Source organism: Bactrocera dorsalis, chromosome 1 (assembly GCF_023373825.1).
Source record: "Bactrocera dorsalis isolate Fly_Bdor chromosome 1, ASM2337382v1, whole genome shotgun sequence".
Lineage (NCBI taxonomy): Eukaryota > Metazoa > Arthropoda > Insecta > Diptera > Tephritidae > Bactrocera > Bactrocera dorsalis.
Window position 1 is genome coordinate 107,497,265 of NC_064303.1, and position 25,525 is coordinate 107,522,789.

Consider the following 25,525-nt stretch of genomic DNA (forward strand, 5'->3'; position numbering starts at 1 on the left):
ATTATGTTTTGGATAATTCTTGCCTTCAATTGCCAAATCAAACAACCAAATGGCGTTATTCATGTGCAAAAAATATATAAATATAAGGAAGAAAGGTAGGAAAAATCTTTCAAACGAGGTATCCACATACTCTCTCACACCCAATTTAGCTTAAAAGCCAGTTACTGATATACAGATATATAATTTTTGACTAAATAGCAGAGCGAAAGTGGAAATGAATAGAGTAATGGTGAATCGGAGACAACCGACATCAAATAAGGCAGTAGAAAAAAAGAAGAATTTCGACAGAATGTTTAACAGAGTTTACACCGACAACTTCATTTATCAGTTAAGACTTGAATACATAATCTTGTGTATACATACATATGTTGGTTATGAAATTCATCTACATATGTAAGCATTTCAGAATTTTCATTTTGAATTTTCAGACAGAAAACAATTGGAACGTTTATTTGAAAATTTAAAAAAAAATACACTAAAGCTCTTTTGGACACTATTTAATAATCATAATAATAAAATAGTTACATAAAAGAGTAAATAAATATTTCCTTAGTAGCAACTTTTACATGATAAACTTACCTTAAGAAGTATGCGTAGCACAATAATTTCCCCCGTTGATAAGTATTATCTCCTATTTAGATTAAATTTAAATAACACTTTTCACTCTTGAACACTTCCTCACTTATTTAAAAAATAATTAAAATTATGAAAAACTAACTTCAATAATTATTCAAAACAAATTTTAAGCTAACAACACAACACTTTTCACTATTGCACACTATTTGAAATACCCTTTGCATAAATAGTCCAAAGCCACATGATAAGGACATTGTTGTAATACAATACATAGACATACTATTCATATACTCCACTCATTTAACAATTGCAAGACCTCGTACTTCTTCGTCCAACACGAAAGTTCTTCACATTATTGTTGTTGCTGAAAATTGTCAAATTTTACTACGCACTACTTTACGCTGAACCTTACACATTAGCAAAAATTAAGATTATAGTATATATTAACTCAATTATTTATTTTTTAAATTAACATATTTTTAGATCGTCGATTGACTGAGAGAGATTTATTAAATGCTCTACACATCTCATTAGGCAGTGTGAGCCCTATTTTAAGAAAAACTTCGGGTTTTAGAGAGCTTTGTACACTTTCGAATGCGACTTTCTTAGCAACATTTGGAACGTTTTAAAAGGGATAAAGAATTTTGTGAGTCGATTCATCACTATGGATGAGACATTGATCTATCACCATGATCCTGAATCAAAACAAGAGGCTAAAGAGTGGTGTGAACCTGGTTGTTCGGCTTCGAAACGAGTTCGTGTCCGGAAATCGGCCAAGAAGGTTATGACATCAGTTTTTTGGGATGCGAGAGGAATTTTGTTTGTGGATTACTTGCAAACTGGTAAAACAATTAATTCTGAATATTATTGTAACCTTTTGGACCAGTTGAAGGAAAAAATTGGTGAAAAAATACACGGTTTGCAGAAGTAAAAAATCCTTTTTCATCAGAACAATGCACCATGTCACAAGAGCATTTTGACAAAGGGTAAAGTTCGAGTTTTTGGAGTATTTTTCATCAAATGAAGAGATCATGCCGACTGTTGTAGCGTATTTTGCCGACCTTCCGGATTCTCACTTCAGAGATGGGATCCACAGATTGGAGGATCGTTGGAGAAAGTGTGTTAATGTTCAGGGAGATTATACTGAATAATAAAGTGTATTTTGAATCTTAAAATTGTGTTTCTCTTATAAAACGACAAAAATTTTGAACAACCTGGTAGATGCCCAACTCTTAAATACCTCGTTCTCAAAATATCAATGCAGTACTGCATGTCTACACTTTTCAACTCGCCACAGTCCTTGCCACTGCAATCGCCAAAGCCAAAGCCACAATCGCCACCAACACTCGGCCAGACGACACACTGCAAGTTGTTTATTTGTGTTGTGGCAAAAAAATATGTTTTTAGCTTTTTAATTCCAGCATTTGTTCAATGCACATGCATTAATAACGTGAGTGTGTGTGCGCTCTCCCACTTTTTCGCTCTTCCAATTTTTTATCGGACATTTGTTTGCTTGTTTGTGCAGTTGTTTACTTTTTGCGGTTGTTTGCAAATCATTGACAATTTAATTTATTTAAGTGCAAAGGAAAATAGCAACAAAGCGAACGCAAAGGTAAACGAAAGCCAACGAAGCAGAAATGAATTTAAAATGGCAAAGCACGAAAAATACACAAACAAGCAAACAAACACATATGCAAGCAGCAGTAAATACATGTGTTTTGGCTATTTTCCGGCATATGTGTATGCGTGCGTGTTTGTGTGTGTGTGCTGGTGTTTGGATACGCATATGTGTTTGCTTTGGTGGAATATGCAAATCCATTTTGCATATGTAATTAGCAGCTGCGCGGCACAATCGATTTATGAACGCATTATACTAATAATAAAGTGGGAAATAAATGTGCGGCAAAGCACAGTGCTGACGGGTTGTGGCCGGGTTGCTGCGAAGGCGTGAGTCAGATGACAGAGATTGGTGGATTCCTTGGTATAAAAAGACTGGAGAAGTGCTTTAACGATGACTTATTATTACCGCAAGGACTTGAAAGCTTCTAAACAATATTTTTTTTTTTAAATATTTTTCAAAAAAAGTCGTTTCGAACCTTTGAGATTATAGCATAACAGCCACGCGCAAACCTCCAGCTAGAGAAAACATATCAAAGTCACAACTATACATACATTTATTGGTGTATACACGCACAAAGTTAGTAAAGTTTGTTATTTGCATAAAAATCCATGTAACTGTAATACACATTAAGCCCGTTAATTACTTAATTAGTTATTTCCCTTTTTTCTGGCTGCACACAAAAGCTACAAAGGGCTTATTAAAAGGGAATAACGGCATAATACTTGTTTCGTATTGACTCAATTAGTAAAGCTGGGCGATAAGCAGATTAACGAAAACGAAAAAAATATAGTTCTTTAATAATTATTTATAATGTTATTGTTGTTGTTGTAAAAAAGAGATGTTAATTTAGGTTGCATCGAAGCTATGTACAATATTCTTCTCAAATACAAAAAATACCTTGACTCGATTTTGATCGGCGGTTCCGACGAGCTACTGCACCTTAAAGAACTTGTGGAAAATTCCAGATCGATATCTCAAAAACTGAGGGACTAGTTCACATATATACAGACAGACAGATGGAAGATGAATCAGAATTTGAGCATCAAAAGAGAAACCCGAAAACAAATATTTCTGTTTTATGAGATTTGCGACGTTTTCTTCTGGGTGTTACAAAGTTCTTGGTTATGAAAAACCCCAGAATGTATTTTTATAAATATTGCTCTGTGACAATTATTGCATCAGACTCAACAATTTTATGATATTTATCTACAAATATTTTTGCATGTAAGTTAAGCGTATTTAATTTTTATTATAACTATGGTAAGACCCAGATCTAGTTAGAATTGCAGCTTGATTCCACTGAAGACCAAATTTTATGATGATTAGCTTTAGATCAATCCGTGAAGGCTCCCTCTGATAAATGGGGATCAACTCCCTCTCACAAACCAAGCCAAATATGTTACCTTGGGGGTAGTCTTAGACAGCAAACTGTTGTGGAAGCACAATGTGAAAAAAAGAGTACGAAAAGCCAACAATTTCTATTTGCATGAAGGCACTGGCTCGACACAAACCGGGGGCTTTTTCACTCTCTCATGCACTGATGGTTCACAACGGTTGTAAGACACATTCTGCTCTAAGGTGCAATAGTGTGGTGGACAGGCTTACAAAAATCTAACAACCACAAGACAATGAACAGGGTTCAGCGGCTCGCTGTGCTGTGCATAAAGGAAGCTTAAATAAGCAGTGCAACAGCGGCTTTTAGTCGTGCTAGATATGTCACTCATAGACCTGCTGAAAACCGCACGAGAAATCTAAACTATACTGGCTACAGGAGAATTTATATATAGATCTTTCGGGTATAGTTCACAGTACCGACTACATGATTCCACTTTTCAATTGGGAAAGATGGTTCAAAGTATGAATAGAAAAGGGTGGCGTCAAGAGATATCAACTGCGTGCAACATGTTAAATATTTATATTTAGTAGATGGGTCGAAAATGAAGAACAAAGTTGTTGCGGCGATATACTGTCCAGAGTATAGTCCACTGCAGTATATTTCAAGCAGAGGTCTTTGCAATTGAAAAAGAAACGGAGCTAGTTTCAAAGCATCAGCCCCAACCTTAGAATCAACATCTAAATGGACAGCCAAGCAGTAATCAAAGCTTTCACCTCGCTTCGCATTTCGGTCAGGGTCTTTGAAATTAGAGCAGCAGTTCACATCTACTCGATGCCAGATTACAAAGCCATCAAGGGCAATGGGATAGTGGACGAGATTGACAAGATTGATCTACGGTTGTCTCCCGAAAACGTAATCAAAACTGGTAAACCAATGCATTGACTATACGAAAATCTTAACAGGAGCGAAGCAAGGAAAATCCAAACGTAATGGAATGACCTTCCTGTGTGAAAAACTACAAAAGTCTTGTTCAAAATGATAGATCACTAATATACAAAGTTCGCACTGAAACTCGACAGAAGAACTGTAGGAATGAGTTGAAATACTCACTGCTCACAGTCTAGTGCACTACCTATAGAATGGGGCTGACAGATCAAAAACACTGCAGGAAATGTGAAGATAAATGCACCGAGGAATACTGAAGCATCTCTTGCGCACTTGTACTGTACCACATCAAACATTTAAGGGCCACAGTTTAAGACACTTGAATAAGTAGTGAGGCAACTGAGTCTGTTAAAACTCGCGTCAAGCGCTGGCATCCTCAAGAATGATTAGTCCTCATAGACTTCGTAACGACAATTCATTTGGTATCACAAAGAACTATAACAGATCTATGCGTGGCTCGTTGGCCTACGACGTAAGCTAACTCAGTTTTTCTAATCATCAAAATCTAAGACAATAACTAGACTTTCAGTGGGGAACTCAGTAAAAATCATCTGGACGGCCAGTGAAATAGAAATAGAAATAGAAATAAGCGAAAAGGCAAGACAATTGTATGGGCCAGAACACATAACTGCCGTAGACTATTCCACTTTTTCAAGGACTGCTAGAGGAAGACCTCAGGTTTTAGATCCTCATCAGCACAGGATATACCATGAAGGTATTTCGGGGTACTGTTGATGGTATTTAACATTGTAGGTGCACATTTTTCTTAAAGAAGAAAGAAATGTGTATTCGGCGGAATACAGAACATAAGCAATCCGTCGCTATATTACCCAAGATGTTCGACAAAGCCATTTAGACTGCCCAACGAAAAATAATTTGAGTGAAGATAATAAGAGCGAATATTTGTTTATTATTATATTCGAAAATAAAAAAAGGATTATTTAAGACCATGTTTCACAAAATTATATAACAACTTTTGTTTCGGTAAAAATTATACTGTATTTACATACCAAACATATATGAAGTCAGCGGCATCAGTTTGCACTTAAAGGCAGAACTTTTTCGTAATTTTAAAACCAAACGATTCCAAATTTTATTAACTCATTCCCAAATTCATCTCTTATTTACTTAACTTTGTCAGTTAAAGGAAATGAAAATGAAATTGTCAATTAATATGAGCGCCAGCACACACATATTGTACGCCATTACAGCCATGTTGACAGCAAATCTCAGCGTTAAGTACATTTTAACTTCTCGTTAAGCCAACAACGACAAAAAAGAACTTAAGCAACAAAAACAAATGCAAATATATACAAATACAACAAAGATGCAAATTCATGCTCCGAGCAAGAGTAGGCGTAAAATTTAATTTCATATTCGAGGCACACGCATGTAATATAAAAGAAATAACAAAAGCAAAGAGACAAAAAAGTGAAAAATGAGAATTGCAACAAGAAGTGGAATCATTATTTTGACACACGCGGCGCAAGACACAGTCCATAAATGGCAGTCCACAGACGGCGGCGCGGATTAGTGCATGAAGAAGATGAAGTAGAAAAAGAATCTGCCAAATGAAAGGGAAGTTGGATAAGACACAAAGATTACACTTGTGAAAAGAAGTGGAAAAAGCGTTGGAAAGCAAAAAAGAAAGTTGCTTAAATCAGCGCGCAGACACCCGCTGTGTTGATGACTCCCATAGTCGAGTGGTTGGCAGGAAATTTTATGAAGACGACGCCAAGCGAGAAACGCATTAGCCGTAATTTCGCCACGTAGCGCGTGGCAAGTGGTAGATGGGTTGGAGAGCGAGAAGATGTAATAAAGTCTGCCATATGGAAAGCATAAGGGATTTTGGTGCTGTACTGTTGTTCCGCGCGTATATTTTTTTAACCACCAGACCTGCGGCTCAGCTTTTCTATTTCCAAACGCGCCGCCTTTCCGGACGCTTGTATAATCCTTTTGTAAATTACACCACTTAAAACGATGACAACACGCGTTAGAATAAACGCAAGACTCATGCATAGAAGCAGAACAAAAGCGCAAATCAGTGGAGAAGATGAGTTGAGTCAACGCGATAGACAGCGCTGGCGACAATAACAAGAATAACAAGAAAGTGCGCTGCGCTGCAGTCAACATTGTCTGCGTTGGGAATGAAATGAGTCTCATATATAAATTTGTGTGTGTGATTGCGCGTATTTCGCTTGTGTGAACTTCAGCGCCCTGGCATATGCAACGATTAACTGAATGGCAAAACTCAAACACTGCATGAAACTGGTACGCATGTATGTGTATGTGTGTGTGCTGTTTGGTTGGACCGCCCGCTGTGTTGGCCAAGTTGCTGGCGGTTTTGACGTTACGTGCAAATATTTTTGTTTGCAACAAATACAAAGCCACCAACAAATGCATGTCTAAATGTGTAAAAGCATAAGACTGTCCATGTGTGTGTATGTGCTTTTACTGAAGACAATCAAAAAGTTAGGCAAAGTACAATAAGAAAAGCATAGCGCGTCAAGCGCACATTAATCATATTAAAAGCCTTGCTGCGAGTCAAGTGCGAGAAAAAAAAAACAAAAACTAGCAAGTGAAGGTAAAAGAGCGAGAGCTCGAACGGCAGACTACGCGGCCGACGTTCTAACAGACAGCACACGTGGCTACCTACGATCTTTCATAAAGGAAACCGAAATCACTAACAATCCAAGAATGAGCCGAATCCCGCTATGGCATGTAGTGAAAAAGCAAAAACAACAAACCTGCACATCGATGTTTTGCTATCGACAACAAACTAGAACAACGAAAACACGAGCGCAAAAAAATTTAATATAATATTTGGCTAACTGGGGAAAAATGCAAAAATTTCTGCACTTGAGTTCGCAGTTGCGAAAAAAGAAACGCTTTGTCGGAGCACCAAATTTGAGAATCAAATCACGTATGAAAATTTTATACGATATTCCAATTCCGCCATAATCCACGCAGATTATTGCCAAAATGACGCAGTTGTTGATGCTAACAACGGCGGTGAAGGTGGTGAAGTTATACGCGTTGATATGCAGAGGTTAGCGGTGAAACAGTTATGGAGCAGATACAGTGCTGCCAAGTGGAGAGATGGTAGCAGAATTTAGCAAATAAGTACAGAAAGAAGATCACGTTATACGTTACTGCATGCACTGGGATTTTTGTTGTGCAATTAGAATTTTTATTTATTTAAGTTATGGTAAGCTAAGTTAAGTTATGTTATGTTATGTTAAGTTAAATTAAGTTACGTTAAGTTATGTTAAGTTAAGTTAAGTCAAGTTAAGTTAAGTTAAGTTAAGTTAAGTTAAGTTAAGTTAAGTTAAATTAAGTTAAGTTAAGTTAAGTTAAGTTAAGTTAAGTTAAGTTAAGTTAAGTTAAGTTAAGTTAAGTTAAGTTAAGTTAAGTTAAGTTAAGTTAAGTTAAGTTAAGTTAAGTTAAGTTAAGTTAAGTTAAGTTAAGTTAAGTTAAGTTAAGTTAAGTTAAGTTAAGTTAAGTTAAGTTAAGTTAAGTTAAGTTAAGTTAAGTCAAGTTAAGTTAAGTTAAGTTAAGTTATATATTTTATTTTATTTTATTTTATTTTATTTTATTTTATTTTATTTTATTTTATTTTATTTTATTTTATATCATTTTATTATATTATAATCTACTTCATTCTCATCCCAAAAATTCTTTTGTGTTAAAGCTTCACTTTAACCAATGGACTATTTAAACCTACTTTATTTACTAAAAACATGAAACTTAGTAACACCGCAACATTTCTCTCAGTGTAGTATTCTTTTTTGAGTGTCCTCTAATGCAATAAAAATGTTTACGCAAAAGTTTTATGAGCGCTTAAGATGATGCTGACAAATCTCAATACTTGAAAAGGATTTGTGAGAAAAACAAAAACAAAAAAAAATAAATAAATAACAACAAAATCAAGAAAACTGGCAATAAATATATGCACAGCAATATAATTGCGAATCGAACGTGAATTTCGGGGAACATTTATGCAGAGTTACAGCTGCATTTTATGACCGAAATTCATTTTTTATCGAAAATGTATTTCTTTAGCCATCATCTTGTATTGAAATGTTCGAATTTGGATTGCAAAGAGCATCAATTTCATTGTGATTACAAGCATAACAGTAAAAACTCACGAAATATTGTCTTTGTTGGCAATATATAATTTTAATGCATATTTATATTGCAAACGAACTCACCTGTTTGAGCGACGCCAAATTGTTTATCTGCAATAATAAAAGAAAATGGAATTAAGTGTCGAATTAATTGATTAGAAAAAGTGATAAATAAAGGTAAAATGATATGAAGGGCTTTGTGTTTTCTATTAAAATATAATTTTAAAATTTTCCGAAAGTAAAGTATAAAGAAAAAGATGCAATTTAAAGCACATTAGGAGCAAGAGTTTCAAATTCTGAAAGGGAGGAATTAGACGTAAACATACCAGGATGAAAAGGACTGGTTTCTAGAATTATATAAAGCTATTAAAAATGGCAACTCTTAAGTAATTAAAGTAATCCTACAATTTCTAAGATAATTTTTTATTACAAACTTAGCGTTTCGGTAAGAATCGCGATAAAACTATTTTTGGGCTTTAAAAAATGAGCGGCTGCTCGAAGATATTTTCAATATATTCACTTGCTTTCAGCTTGTTGTAGTTGTAAAAAAGCTGTATAATACAATTTGGTCCTTTGAGGAAGGCATGGAGAAGCTTTGAAAAAACGCTCAAACTTAGAGGTGTTGAACTTTCATTTCAGAAGCTTTCGCCAAGTAGAAGCTTTCACTATAGAAATAATATTGTATATCATTTCTAGTTGAAATGGATCAGGAAAACATATATTTTACCTCAACGAACATCAATAGGCAATATAAATGTAGTACGGCATTTGAAACTTTTGAAAAAGTAAACTAGAATTTCAAAAAAAGATTGAGAAAGTCACTATTTAATTGATATTTTAATCGCGACGATCGTGAGCTTATAAAGATCATCCATAAGTATAAATATAAATAAGGTTAACTTCTTCGAGAAAGTCTTTTCTCAAGCTTAGAGGTGTTGAACTTTCATTTCAAAAGCTTTCGCCAAGTGGAAGCTCTCACTAAAGAAATAATATTATAGAAAAATTCAAGCTTTCATGGTTTAAGCTTACGAATTGGATGAATTGTATACGAATGGCAGTAAGTTCATCGAATAAAAGTATCTACTTTACCTAGTAGAACATAATTTATTTGAAAAATTCAATCTTAAAATACTTCGATAAGCTTTCAAATATATTTTTATAAATATTATATACTAGAAACTTCTGAAAAAGTAACATAGACTTGAAGGAAGAGTTCAGAACCTAACCTTTTAGCTCAGCACAAGTTCATCACGTCACTAAATGGACTCAGAAAGGTTATCCATAGTTCTTTCAGAGTTAGCAGTAGCAGATTAAGGCTCAATATAGAAGTCAAATAATGGATAGACTTTGAGGTAAACGTATTATTTGTAAGAGATCTAGAAAGGATCCAAACAAAAATAGAGAAAATATACGCTTGTGTGGGACATTGGTCTGATATATGTATTTTTATACATCTTTTTACAGCTTTTTTCTCCATTAAAATAATGCAACTACAATGCAATGCAACTGCGCACCACAATCCACCGAATCCACAGCCTTACATATAACCAGTAAAGCCGTTAACTGTTGTCTGTTGCTATTGCAGCCATCAAGCGACTGACGTTAGTCAACCAAACACAAACGCCTTAATAACTGCAACAATAACAAGGCGAGAATGGAGCAATAGAAACCACCACAAAGGCAGCACAACAACGTAAGCGAGCTTTATGGTAATGACACACGACTGCCACGGCCAATGTCAACTGAGGCGGCAACGATGACGACGACTACGACGATGACGATGACTAGGCCGTGAAGCGCCGTTGAAGCCACTAAAGTTGGCAAAGTAAATGCCAAGCGAATATGTTGATGGAGTAAGCGACGACCAACATTGTCATCACGTGGATAAACTCGCACTTTTCCAGCATTACAACACTTCCGCTTTTATTGCGTTTTTTTCTACATCTTTCTCCATCTCTTTTTCTGTTTTACAAGCCAACCTACCGTTTGACGTCTGTTAGCATTTGTTGTTGTTTGAGGCGGCTGGTGCTGCTTGATGGCTAAATGATGACAGCCGCTTTTAAGCCTGCTGATTGGAGACGGCTATGAGGGGAGTCTGGCAAGGTGGCAGGGTTGTTGATGGCGGCTTAGTTTCAGTTTTTCATGAGCCATAACTGTACTTTCTTATTTTCTGTTGTTATTTTTTTTTTTTTTTTGTCATATCAGCAGCTTTTCACTTTTCTTCCATTTTTGCAGTGTTCATGTTGTCTATTTTAAGTTTTTTATGCCAGTGCAAAAAATATGAAGTATAGAGCGCCGACTGATGTGAGGAGAAAGTGCTATATTCTTGCGATTTTGAGCTGCCAAATGTGGGAAGTAGACATGTCACTTGCGTGAAGTGTGAAACAGCCTTTAAAGTTTCGTTACGGTTTGACGGTGTTAACGATGAGCGGTTAATTCGTTGCCAAGAATGCGCGGGTTGATGATAAATTATGGGAATATGGAAAAAGAGGAGTAAAATGGTATACTTTTTATATCAGAAATATTTTCTTCTAGCGATAAAAATGAACAGTGGATCCTAGAAGAATATATAATAGAAACCAGAAAGTCTGCTTGTAACCAGTACCCGTTCCCAACCAAGAGATATTCGAAGCTCCTAACAAAGAATACCAGAATACGTTATACTTCACGGGAAGGATCTGACTAAGAATTTGCTTAGGTTGGCATTACTAATAATAATCGTTGAAAAACCAACACCATTCGTCGGCCGACAAGGTTTAAGCCAGTCAATTTTGGATTTCACATGGAATATCGACTACCTCAAAAATCGTAAGGCAAGGAATATGCAGTATTACTCTCTCTTATGAGAATAATTCGACTTCAAGATCAAAACCTTGCGACCTAAGGAATCTGTGGACCACGTCTGCATGTCCAAATATGAGACTATTGTCTCTTTCTTAGAAAAATGTGTATTTTTAAACATTATTTAAAAATGTCACAAATATTCTTATATTCTTCTTCATCCAACTAACACTAAGTGTGACTTTTCTTTAGAAGTTCTTTATATTCATATACAAGTACGTTCACTTTAATATTTTCCAATGAAAATTGGAAAAACTTACATTCTTAAGTCTTCGTGTGAAAAGTGATACTTTGAAATGTATCTTATCTGCATGGATTATGGCGCAGAAAGATTTTCAGCAAAAGAAAAGCGCTTGCCTTTAAGCTGCTGAATCAATACCTGTCACTATACTCTTATGCTTGTATGTACAAATAGCTTCACACACACGTACTTGCATTAAAGGAAAATACACAATGAGTGCAGCAAAATCACACCCCTATGTGTTGACGACAAAGTTCAAAGTAGACGAAAGTTCAAGTGCCTATAAATCCGTGGTTTTTCATTTGTCAATTCCCTCACACACGTTGAAATATTTTTCATGCTTTCGCTATTTTCACTTTGTCATTGGCAAAGCAAGAGAATTGCTTATAGATACATGCTTAATATGAATATTTGTATGCAAAAGAATTTAAAGCTGCTTTAAGACAAAATAAAGTTCAGTGAGCTGAAAATATGAAAAGGTGGAACAAAAATTATGTATTATGTATGTATGTGCTACAGTTATGTTAGGCGGGCAGAGTGCGTTCCACTTCTCTAAGTGGTTTCACATAATCAAAACCCTGTATGAAAGGTTGCGAAAATAAAATTCCTAGTTGTCAGTGGTTACAGGCAATTATCGGTGCCTCTGTTTGGTTCTCAGTGATTCTCACAAATTTCCTCTAGTAAATCTCACTGGTTCTTAATGAATCTCCCTGGTTTTCACTGCTTCTTACTTTACCTTCCTGATTTTCCACAGTCCTTCCTGGTTCTGAGCGGTTTTCTGTGGATTTCTCTACTTCTCCCGGGTCCTCAGTTCTTATCCCTATTTCTCAGAGGCTCTTCCTGGTTCTCAGTGAATCTTCATTGTACTCCGTAGTTCTTTCCCGATTCTCATTAAATACCCCTTCATTATCTGGTTCTCAATGGCAATCCCTGGTTCTCACTGCTTCTCCTTCGTTCTCACTGGTTCATCCTAGTTCTCAGGGGCTCTTTCTAGTTCTTGCTGGTATAGCTCTCAGTATCCCTCTCTAGTTCTCATTGGCTCTTTCTGGTGTTCAGTGAATCTCCCTTGTCCTCCCTAGTTCTCAAGGCCTCTCCTTTTTTCTCTCGGGATATATTTTTCAGTGGCTCTCCTAGGTTCTCAGTGGGTCTCATCGGGTATCTCTATTTTTCAATGGCTCTTCCTTCTCTTAGACAAAGTTGTTCTGAATGATCTATATAACATCTATGTATACAAGTTTATAGAAAACAGATAAAATTTCTTCAAAAAGTATGTACGTATAAAGTATATACATATGTAATAATATGTATGTATATATGTAACATTTAAAAAGTTATATTTCCAGCATAATAATAATGTTTTCTGCAACAACAAGTAAGTTAGGCTGAAGCATCCATTTCCCTCCTTAACTGAAGCAATAAAAATTCATTGCCTCACACTTAGCACTCCATAAAAAGTGTAGTTATAACACACAAAGAAAAAAAGTTACAAATACAACAATAACAATAAAAATTAATTTATTTTCTAAGTATTTTTGTTTTCTTGTGCCTTTGGGGCGTTATTCCAAGATATCATTAAAATAATTTCTTAAAGTCTACGCCCCTTTTACCACTCTTTTATCGCTTTGGCACTTGTTGTGCGTACTTGTTGTTGTTTATTCTTACTTTTTATTTCAAATTGGGTCTATTTTTGTGTGGTTCATTAATATGTTTTCTTTTTTTCAAACGGCTTATTGCCACATGCCAAGACTTTATGAGCTGTAAATAAAATGTCTGTTGGATTTTGACATTTAAAAGCGCAAAAGCAAAATTTCCGCACTCCAGCGAGAGCTTAAAAAGTTAAATGGCGCATGGCAAGCAGAGCGGCACATATAAAGTGAGGAAGACAGCATTTTTTTTTTTTACTTTTTCCTTGATATTTATGAGTGTATGCATATTTGGAAAAAAAAATTCAAAAAATGAAGTTACCAAAACACTTCAAAGTGCGGTTATGACTGCAGAGTATGCTACATTTACATAACTCACCGACATTGTTGAACTCATTAATTGAGCGCGCCGGTTGCTGCACAACCCCTGCGCCTCGCTTCTGCGCCACATGCCGCTTGGCGCCCGTAAATTATGCCAAACCTTTGGCGCAAAAGGCAAGTACTTTGAAGACAGTTGTGCCGTAATGGCATTGTCTGCTTAATTTCAGGCTGCACAAAAAATGTAACGTTTGAAACGCGCCGGCACAGCGGGTTGCCGGCAGATTATGTGCAAGTGGAAACTTTTTTCGGCGCGGAAATTGTGTAAATGTAATTCGTTTGCTTGTTTTTGGTTATTACAATAATTATCTAAACAGCATTAAACATTTCAAATAAATATAAATGTTATCCCGTCAGCACACACACACACACACGCAGGCATAAGGAAAATGTGTGCGCACTCATAAATGAAAGTTGCTCATACGCCCCGTCCAACTTGGTAATAAACTTGCAGTACATTTTTTGCAGCTCTTGCGCCAATAAGTCCTCATGCCCCGTCTTTACATTTAAAGCCAGTGCATTTTTTAACATTTTTGTCTTCTATCAACCAATTCTCTTACCGTTATACTTATTTTTCTCTAAGCCGGTCGCGTGTCTCTACCATCAAGCGCTGCTTGTCTGACTGCTTGCTTGCTTGTTGTGTCTGTCTGTTTAACTGTCTGTCTGTCTGTTATTATTTTGGCCCTTGTCTTATGCTGATTTCCGCCGGAAACTCCACACGCCTGTCAACTTTAACCCTCCCCTACTCTCAAACACCAAGCATTAGCATCGCCGACGCTGTCTCTCTGTGCTTGCAGCCGTTCGGTTTTTGTTGGGCTACCGCAGCGTATGTTGGCATTGGCAGAACGGAAATGAAATTTAACTGAATTTGCATTGGAATTCGATTAAATCGTTTATGCAAACAATTCGCTTGGTTACAAGCATTGCACACAAGCACAGCCAAGTCTTACACACACAATACAAACACACTCACATATAGTCAGCAATTGCAGTGAAGCGCTAAAAGACATACATTACACACACTTTTACGGCGTACTGTTACTTTTACTCACATATATGTACACCATTGCGCTCTTCCAGCTATCTTCTTTGCGCCTGCACCTTGTCTTCTTGCTTCGTTTGCATATTATTATTGTTTGTTTTTGCGTTTTTATTGTTGCTTGTTCACGTTGCTGTTGTTGTGCAACTTTTCTTCATTACACACACACGCACACATACTCATTTGCACGTATAAATAGTAATTTATAGCACTCCGTCAGCGCATATTCAATTTCATTAACTCTACCTTGCATACATTTAGGCGCAACCACACACTCTTCTTTACATTTATGTGTTTTTGCTACATAAATATAAATGTTTTGTTATTTGCCTTCATCTGGTTTGTCTTATTAAGTTGAAAGTTGATTTGCAATCTAATTTGCATGATTTTTTGCACCCACTTTCTTCACTCAGCAGCACACACACACATACACATTATACACTCACATGTACCGTGAAAAAGGTAGAAATGCAAATTTTCGCCAAAAGGTTTATTGTTTTGATATTTATTATATGAAGTGTATGCACCGAAGTTAGGCAGTTTTTAATGAACTTACAGAGGGCTTCTACTTTTAGCAATATTTTCTGACCACTTGACAACTTGAGTGCATTGTATATATTTGTAAGTAATGTTAATTGGAAATTTTGAATATTTTTTTCTACAAAATTAATAATGTTTTGCAAAACTCATAAATTTACGATAAATTTAAACGGCTTAAATGTTGGTTTCATAATTAAAAGTTTCAATTAAATTTATATGCTGGCGTAAGAAGTTCTTAGAACGCATTATTCATTTATAATTTGTATGCAAAAATGCTATATTTTCCAAATTTAAACTTTAGGGCAGATATAAGAGTGTTTTGACTGCCTATGCACTTAAGCACACTCGCAAATTATTTATATTTCAATATTGCATTAATTTTTTCGTGAGCTAAGGAATTAAAAAAAAATTGTTGCCTACATGCAGGCGTAGTTTACAATTTAGCTAAGTCGCACACCTATTAAGGTAGGCAGGTAGGCAAAGTGACTGTCTGACGACGCTTAGGCTTATTTTGAAACCATCTAGACTAAAATCAACTCACTCAAAGTGGACACAACAGTCTGAACCATCCTGTGCAACTGATTATGACCACCATTAAAAAAAAAGTTTATTTGAGCAATGTCCAAGACATTATTAAGAAAGTATCGGTCAATAGTTGCCACTCTTTTTTTATACAAAGTGTTGCATTTCGTATAGAAGATGTTCTATAGGCACTTATTCTACCTTCTGGCAGTTTCTACAATAGCCATTGTAAGATGTGTCCAGTCTGCTGACATGTCTGCCAATTAGACAATGACTTTTTCCTACTCCTACTAGAGTTATTATACTTGTATCCGTTCCCACGTTTGCCTGATTGTTGAGCTAGTTAGAAATTTATTGCACTGAGACTCAGCTATATCTACAACATTTGTTCTATTAAATGCCTACAAGTAGCCAGAGACATATAAATATCCTCTTTTTTGCAGTCTAATTGTGGGTTGGTGCCTGTTCTGGCTGGTTCGTCTGCTCCACAGTTAGCAGGGATATCACGTGTCATAGAACCTACTGTAGGTTTATCGTCAAATAGGTTGTTAAATTAAACTAGAGTCCTAGACATTATTTCACTACATTTGATGTACCCTAAGGTTGATGTGGGGAAGAAATTGAAGATCGTCCGTAAAAACAATATTTCTGATAGCTGTTACTTCTTTGACTAAATAAAAACAGCTGAACTTTCTTACAATAAATAGGTATATATTTTAGGTAAGGTTAGGTTAGGTTAAGCTGGTAGGCCAATAAACCTATCATAAGTCAGTTTTGGTGGTTTTCAGTTGCTAGATCCGCGAGGAGTAATCATCCTTTAGGATTCCTGAGCTTGACGCGTATTTTAACAGACTCTCTCCACCTCACTATCGATACCTCTTACGGTGAATCATACCGGTATATTTTTAACTCCAAACAAAAATTTTGCAGTAATTTACAAAAAATTATTTAATCTGGAGCATTAAAGTTACTATTTCGACATATCGAAGACAAATATGGATCACCATAATTTCTAAATTTACTTAATGAACTTTTAACTGAAATTTAATTGAAATTGAACTGAAATTTTGAGAATAAAAATACAAGCTCCTTTCAATTTCCTCCTTCATACGAACGAAAATTTAAAAAAAGCAGAACTCTCTTGCTCTCTTCTTCAACAGCTTGCATTACAAATTTATTCAATTTTCTCATCTTTGATTTGCGCACATTTTATTTTAGTTTTGAATGCAAATTTGTTTTATAACCACAAAAATCACTTTATTGCCACAAAATATCTCAATTGCACAATTCCAACGCAATTGAACTATTCAAACTTTCTTAATGAAAACTCTTCACCCGCAAAGTGTGCGCACTTCAAGCGAATTTGTCTTGCCACAGCATGGTATGCATAACTGTTTGTGTATGTGTGTGTGTGTGTGGCAGTGCACAGCTTCGATATTGCGCCGAGCAATTGAACATTTCGAATTTAAATTTTTACTATGCAAATTTGTGCAAACTTGGCAAATTTCAAAGCGCTAATGAAGCCAATAATGAATGGCACACAAAAGTGTAATCGAAGTGAACCACTAAACGAAGCAGAGACCGAATGGAAGCAGAAGACATCAGAACTCATAAGCATTGAAATTGCAAGGCGACTGCTGTATGCTTGAATTACCGAAGAGCAATTGCAACCAACTGTGGCTGGACGACAGAGGCCATGACGAAATTTTGGAAATTTTTGGTGACTTCTAGTTTGCGCTATTTTTTAATAAGGAACACAATGGAAATACGCCACGGCTAGGCAAAAGTTCTGCTGTAAGAAAAATCGAAAATGAAAAGCGAAATATTCTGTGGAAATATGTAAACGAGAGGTGTGGTGAGGGTGCTGCAGCAGCCGATTGCACAAAATGCACAATCGAGAGAAATCTTGAACTTGAACGAGTCCAATGGCTTTTTATGCATTTCTAGCGGTAAAGCGGATTGTTAGCGGACGATGACTGAAAGGATGAAGGGTAAGCTGTGTAACAGAAGGACTCAATACCGTTTTACTCGTCTCATAGTGTCTGTAGTATAGTAGTGTTGCAGTTACATATAGGGTGCAACATTTGGTGTTTCAATGAAAAGAATATTCATATGAATATGAAAATATATATGGGGGTTAATTACCTCGATCCGTGTAAAATTTCGTTAAGAAATCTTAGCAAATAAATAATTTTTCCATACAAAAATTTTTCGAAAACGTTGACTTTGTATGGCAGCTATATGCTATAATGATTCGATCTAAACAAATTCTTGGGAGAGTTCACTATTGCCCTGGAAAATAACCCACGCCAAATTTCGTGCAGATATCTCTTGAAATGAATAAGTTTTCCCTACAAGCACTTGATTCTGATCGTTCAGTTTATATGGTAGCTATATGCTATAATGAGCCGATCTGACTAATATCTTCTGATATTGCATTACTGGCTTAGGCAATAAGTTATACCAAATTTCGTTTTGATATCTCGTCAATTAAAAAAGTTTTCCTAGAAGCGCTTTTTACAGATCGTTCAGTTTGTATGGCAGCTATATGCTAAAGTGGTCCGATATTGACAGTACCGGCAAAGAAGCATATACTTGGAGAGCAGAGAAAGTGCGCAAAATTTCAGATCGATATCCCAAAATATGACACAATTGAAACCAGACCCCCTATACTATCAGTGCAACACTCTCTGCCCAACAGCTTCTTTCTTCTAATAGTTAAAGCTCTTTGACGGCAATTTATTTTTTTTTTTGTTTTTTAGAAATTCATAGTCTTATTGAGCAATTGCATAATTCTCAATTGCTTTACAACAACAATAACAATTATTATTATTATTATTGCAGCACACGCATAACTAATAGTTGAAGTCTTACGAACTTGACGCGCCAACTTTACCAAGCAAAAAGTCGAAGACGACATAAAAGTACTGCGAAAGTTTTATCTGCTTAAAAACAGAGTTTTGCTGCACTACTTGAGACATTGAATACCAAAAAAACTACGTGGTTTGAGTGCAGTGTCCGGCGGGTGGGAAAAAGTGAGTAAAGCGGAAGAAATATGAAATCGATTGCATGCGTCCAATATGCTGGCTTTAGGAGATCTTTTTTTGAGCAGAAGCGGAGAAAGAGTGTAGAAATTTAAATATGTAAACTTAAAATAGACCAAGTAGGAAAAATTTAAAAAAAAAAAAATTCTTGTAAATAAACATTTTTTTTTTAATTAAAAAAAAAAAAAAACTCAAATATCAATCTGACGAACTAACATTTTCAATAATAGTAAAACATCAGCATTTGATTCTGGAAATTAAAAAAAATATTTTTTATATTACTTATATATATTCCTCCCTAATCTTAAACTCTACTATATCGTGTTTTCCGACATGAGAGGTGATCTCAATTTCGTCTGAAAATAAATGCAAAGGGTTTCACATCCCGGAAACGGAACAGTACACAAACACAAGAATTTCTAGCAACAAGTTTAATGCTTAAGCCATAGCCTCACATCTTACCTCCACATGTGCAGTGTTGAAATTAAAGCAAAATATTTTCTCAAGCAAAGCAATCACTGGAACGGAATAAGTATGTGGAGTTATTGTAGAAAAATGGTCACGAGTTGTTAAGAAGTGCACAAAGAAAAAGCGCAATTGACCATTGTATACACGCAAATAATGCTTTCAATGCCAAGGTAAGTTGTTAACGGCACAATAGCGTTTGTAAAGTTATGTGAGCAAAGGCAAACTAAGAATTTTGAGCTAGAGCTCGCTCCTGTAGAGGGCAATTGAATATGAAAACATCAATACATGTTATAAATATATATGTATATGTATGTATGTATAGGGTGATTTTTTAAGAGCTTGATAACTTTTTTTAAAAAAAAAACGCATAAAATTTGCAAAATCTCATCGGTTCTTTATTTGAAACGTTAGATTGGTTCATGACATTTACTTTTTGAAGATAATTTCATTTAAATGTTGACCGCGGCTGCGTCTTAGGTGGTCCATTCGGAAAGTCCAATTTTGGGCAACTTTTTCGAGCATTTCGGCCGGAATAGCCCGAATTTCTTCGGAAATGTTGTCTTCCAAAGCTGGAATAGTTGCTGGCTTATTTCTGTAGACTTTAGACTTGACGTAGCCCCACAAAAAATAGTCTAAAGGCGTTAAATCGCATGATCTTGGTGGCCAACTTACGGGTCCATTTCTTGAGATGAATTGTTGTCCGAAGTTTTCCCTCAAAATGGCCATAGAATCGCGAGCTGTGTGGCATGTAGCGCCATCTTGTTGAAACCACATGTCAACCAAGTTCAGTTCTTCCATTTTTGGCAACAAAAAGTTTGTTAGCATCGAACGATAGCGATCGCCATTCACCGTAACGTTGCGTCCAACAGCATCTTTGAAAAAATACGGTCCAATGATTCCACCAGCGTACAAACCACACCAAACAGTGCATTTTTCGGATGCATGGGCAGTTCTTGAACGGCTTCTGGTTGCTCTTCACCCCAAATGCGGCAATTTTGCTTATTTACGTAGCCATTCAACCAGAAATGAGCCTCATCGCTGAATAAAACACGCGCGCGAAACACATTTCGAACCGAACACTGATTTTGGTAATAAAATTCAATGATTTGCAAGCGTTGCTCGTTAGTAAGTCTATTCATGATGAAATGTCAAAGCATACTGAGCATCTTTCTCTTTGACACCATGTCTGAAATCCCACGTGATCTGTCAAATACTAATGCATGAAAATCCTAACCTCAAAAAAATCACCCGTTATATAGACATATATGTGAAAGCCATTCAAAAAATGTCAGCGGTAGGCAGGTGGAAGTAAAGTAGCGGAACAAGGGTCAATAAACCACAATAAAATAATATTATGATTCCTTATGCTTCGAAGAGTGCTTATCTAGAGCAAAAAATATTATAAATTTACACTAGAGAGCATACACATAGAAAAGGTTGCATGATTTACGATTGACTCTCCATTTTCCTCAATAGTACCAATACTATCTGCCACCAAAAGAATAGAATTTGAGAACTATCAGCTGGCCTAGCAATCCACACCCAATCTTCAATTATCATATATGCATAGAATTTGCAAAAGATATGAGGAAGAAAAATAGCACTTTCAGACAAAATTTTATCAAATTTTATACAAAACTTATTATATTAATACCATTCTGAATATCGTATGTATGAAGTTGCGCACTGTTAAATAACAAGCATCGATTTCTTCTTTTAAAGGTTCGAAACTTTACTAAATTTTCCATTTCTGCCTACCAAAACAAATTAAAAATCATATACACAAACCATTTTCTTAAATTTTGTGACAAGATAATAAGCCTGCTGAAGTCTTCCTCTAGGGTCCTTTGCTGCAAACAATTATTAAATGGGCTGATTGGTCTGGCGCAACTTAGGGGAATTGTATTACCAGGTGTACCCAAACGGTCAAACGCGTTTTTTTGTTTTTTTCTATCTCCATAAGTATTATATTTCTTGGTATCTAGATGATAATAACCGAGTTACCTACTGAATGTCTATGTAACTGGCTGCTTATAACTAAACGCAGTGCGACTTAGCGTTGGCACAGTGAAGAGCCTTAATTGCCGTTTGACTGTCCACTGGAAGATTTATGGACTTGCTAGTTAGAGTTGAAGCTCCCTAAGCACCCTCAATTGTGCCCAGAATCTCGGTGAATGACTTTGAATCAATCTTTCATTACAACAGAAAAAGCCCACTCCTTTCCTGTTCCATGCTTTAATATGTCCGTAATTATGTACAATTTACCGTTTGAACTCTCGATCACAGAATCATTGGCCCCTGCTTCTTTATCGAGGAATAAAAATGTTGTATTAAGTCCCCCATGAATCTCCTTTTCTCCATCGTATTGCCAATTTAGTTCGAGTTCATTAACAAGGTCGAGTATGATTACATGCCCGTAGTGATGTCGAGCCTTGTTCTAAACTCACGAGGCTAACCGAAAGCATTGCTTAATACTCGACTTGAGGATGACCAGGAGTTCCACATTCGAAGGACTTTGTATGATCTGCTGTCAATGTATTCTATACAGCTCAGTATTTTATCGAGGATAACTCCGACGAGATATTTTACAGAGCTCGAGCGTGCAAGAGTTATTCCCTTTAAAAAGCGGTAATCGAATTTTGCGATTTTTTGTTCTTCAGGTGCAAAGACAGTTTTCTATTTAAGTATACTCCAGATTGACAGTTAGGCCGTGTTTATTCGCCCTGTTGGCGGAGATGTTCTCGCCTTATAAAAGGTTGTACCAATCAAGGAACAATTTTTTTCGATTCGGGTCCGGGTCAGTCCGGGTCAAATTTGATCAGATGGTACTACCTTAAATTTCTCAAAGATTTATCAATCGATTACCCAAGGAACTGGGTACGACTATGAAACAATACGAATTTTGAAAAATGTGAAGAACACAAGCGTTTTTAATTCCTCCACCTAGTTATATGCCTCGTCATGGCACCTTAAGGGTTTTAAATATTCATGTTTAACCTTTAAGAAATTCCAGTTAAAAAATCAACTTACAAGTTGAAGGCACATGTGTTGGTGCGACTCATTAAAGGGAATGCCATAAATTATACCGAGCACCGGTGGAGTGGAGATTATATTCTAGATTTGCTACTGCTTATGTGCTACAAAGAACTGTCAATACGCTCTAACACCCGTGCTTAGTGTGGCTCGCTTATTAACTACACGGGCAGCCAGCAACATTACCTGCAACACACACCAGCACACTAACACACCTTCAACAAGGGAGCGAGGGTGCTTCAATCTACCTCCCTTGCAGCAAGCGACTAGCTACAGGGGCTGCTATTGGAGGTTGAGGGCGGCAAGCGGGTTAAACGACGCAATAGACAGCTTATTACTATCAAGTAGTTGTTGTTGCTGCTGGAGTGCCTGTTGGTCTTTGTCATTGTGTGTTGGCATAAGCATAACGGCAATATGCGAGCTGGCGGTGGTGTGTCGGTTGTGGTGCGGTGCGGGTTGGGTGGGTGGATGCAATATTCCGGCGACAGGTTAAGTGCTATTTGAAGTTATACGATATGTTTATTCTAGGAATTCTCGAGTGTTTATAAAATTTTTACATTCTGCGCCCGCCAATAAACATAAATACGTCGACTGAAGCACAACAACAGCAACAAACGCAGAGAGTGAAACAAAACTTGCATTATAATGCCTGAAATCGACATAACTCTATGTATGAGCGTGTGTGTGTGTCTGTGAAGGTGCACCATGTTGTGCTCTGTGACAGTGAAAGTGTCAGTAAAAGTTAATACCACCTAATGGCTGTTGCTGTTGTTGTTATTCGGTGGCATTGTACTGTTGGTTTTACGAAATTGCAACGGACATGGATGCGCAGTGCGGCGCTGTCAAACTGTCATTGGCACGAGACTGATTTGACAGTTGCTGTCAGTCACTAAATAGCTGAGTTTACGGCTTGTTGCACGTGTGGGTGCGGCGGAGGGGGGTGGCAACGTGCCGCTAGTGCAATTGCAATTATCTGTATGCTTACTGCTCGGCTCACATTTTCCTAGGCTTTTGCATTTTTAATGAGGAAATAACAGTAAATTGATTTTAAAAGTTGGCCATAAAGAGCGCTGAGTGCGCTGTAAACAGGTAATAAAGTGAAGAGCGCGAGTATTCTTAATTTAGAACGCCAGAAGCGTTAGATAGCAGGGTGTGAGATTTAATGGATTGCAAATTTTTATAATATTTAGAAAATTAAATTTTTTAGAAATGAAATTCAACCAAAAGTTCACCAGAGAAATGACGGAACTAAAATTAAGTTCGATCCATCCTTTGGATACCCGAAGAAATGTATGATAGGTTTTTGATAACTAATACACGAACTGCACTTCACAACACTTATTTACAAGTACATTTATCAACGATTTTCCATATACCTTTCGTTTCATACTAATATTTCAATACATTCTTCAAACAAGTGGCAACCTTTATTAAAAATATTTCTGAGAAAAAATTTCAAACAGACTAGTTTTAATAAATAATACTTATTTGAGTGTATGAATACTATCGAATAATTTTCAATCCATATTTTAGTAAAATTTTCAAACAGGTGGCAACTTTTATCAAACATTTTGCCGAAAGAAATTTTTACTCATGTTATCTATTTTTATTTATTATTAATTTCTATTCTAAGATTTAAAAATTTCGCAGCAATTTAATTTTGAACGGGTGGCAACACTAATCGCAAATGTTTTCAACTGTGCAAATTTTTTTACTTATTTGGATACTTTTATAACAACATATGTTTGTGTATTGACCTTTAAAATATTATATTGCTTCAAATTTGTTAACAGGTGGCAACCATTTTTAAAAAATTACTCATAATACAATACTTTATCTATTATTAGTTTATATTATAAGATTAAAAAAAAATTCTAGAATTTTAATTTTTAACAGGTGGCAACACTAAACTCAAATATTTTTAACTGTGCAACTTTTGCAAAACTCACTTATTTGGATACCTTTATTAATGTTGTCTTTTAACCTTTAAAATATTAATTTGCTTCAAATTTTTAACAGGTGGCAACTCTTTTCAAAAAGAGGTCAGCTATTTTCTCACTTATTTAATTTTGAAATGTTTCTTTTACTTATAGACTTTTTTGCCTTTAAATTTACAACCATTTGACAACTGAGACCAGCCTTTATACATTCTATACATTGGCGCTTATATATGTATGTATGTATGTATGTATGTAGAATAAAAAATATATCCCGACTTAAAATCAGATATCGTTTAACCCAATATAATAAGAACTAGAGTTCTTCAATACTCGTTACGAAGTTCTAGTAGAATGCAGTTTCAAAAGATTAACACCAAGGCGCCACAACAACTAGGTTCGGCTCGATGGCTGACCTTGAGATCACACTTAGACCATTATTTATAATTCCATGTAAAGCCATCAAAAAAGAGCTTCTGTATTCGATTATATAAGTCAGCACATGCGTCTTATGACCAATACAAATTTGTTAAGGCATTTAGTTTCTATTCCCAAAAGTTCGGTGGTATATCTGGAAATGTCAGTTCGCAAGTGTTCAAGACTTGATTTCATGTTTCCACCTCGATTTATTCTATACAGCTCTATAGATAGCGTCCGATATGATTACATTCAAACTTACAGAGTTGACGCCGAAGGGCAATGATCTGTTAGAACACCTACAACTTGGGAGAGACTATCCTTGCTGAGAGAAAAGATTTTACTGAATCTCTTACGATCACTTTTGGACCAAAACGATCTTGGAAGAACTGATAGCAGACCAGAGCTGACCAAGTTCCAGCTGCTAATAGTAAAACACACGTCTAGAGGGTTCCCATTGTTCCCATTGTACTGATAGCCTTTCCTTGTTAGCTCCTCAGCTTTACAGTTGCCTGCGATTCCGCTGTAGCCTGTCGCCCATACTTGTCTCATTAAAAACTGGCCCGATACCATTGGTAACAAGGTTAGGCATTCCTAAGCTGACCTTGATAGCTCAAGGCTAGTATCGCCGCCCTGCTATCAGTTTGGTTCTTCTTCACTTATGTAAGGAAGAATTCGAATATCTAACTTAGTTCTCAGAAAGATTTGACAACGAAAATGGTAGACTATTACTAAATGAGTTATTAGGGTAAGTGCTTGGCCTTCGGTATGTATTAGAGGTTTGGTTATCATTTCTAAATTCATAAATGACCTTAAA

At 36.1% G+C, this 25,525-nt stretch overlaps 1 long non-coding RNA gene across 1 annotated transcript in view; it reads right to left on the reverse strand.

The window, feature by feature from the left end:
* LOC125775832 (uncharacterized) overlaps window positions 1-25,525 on the reverse strand; it is a 207,430-nt gene that overhangs the window by 175,658 nt on the left and 6,247 nt on the right. Inside the window, exon 2 of the long non-coding RNA XR_007421396.1 lies at window positions 8,690-8,716. This is a non-coding gene — a long non-coding RNA (uncharacterized LOC125775832). The remainder of the gene's footprint in view (window positions 1-8,689; window positions 8,717-25,525) is intronic.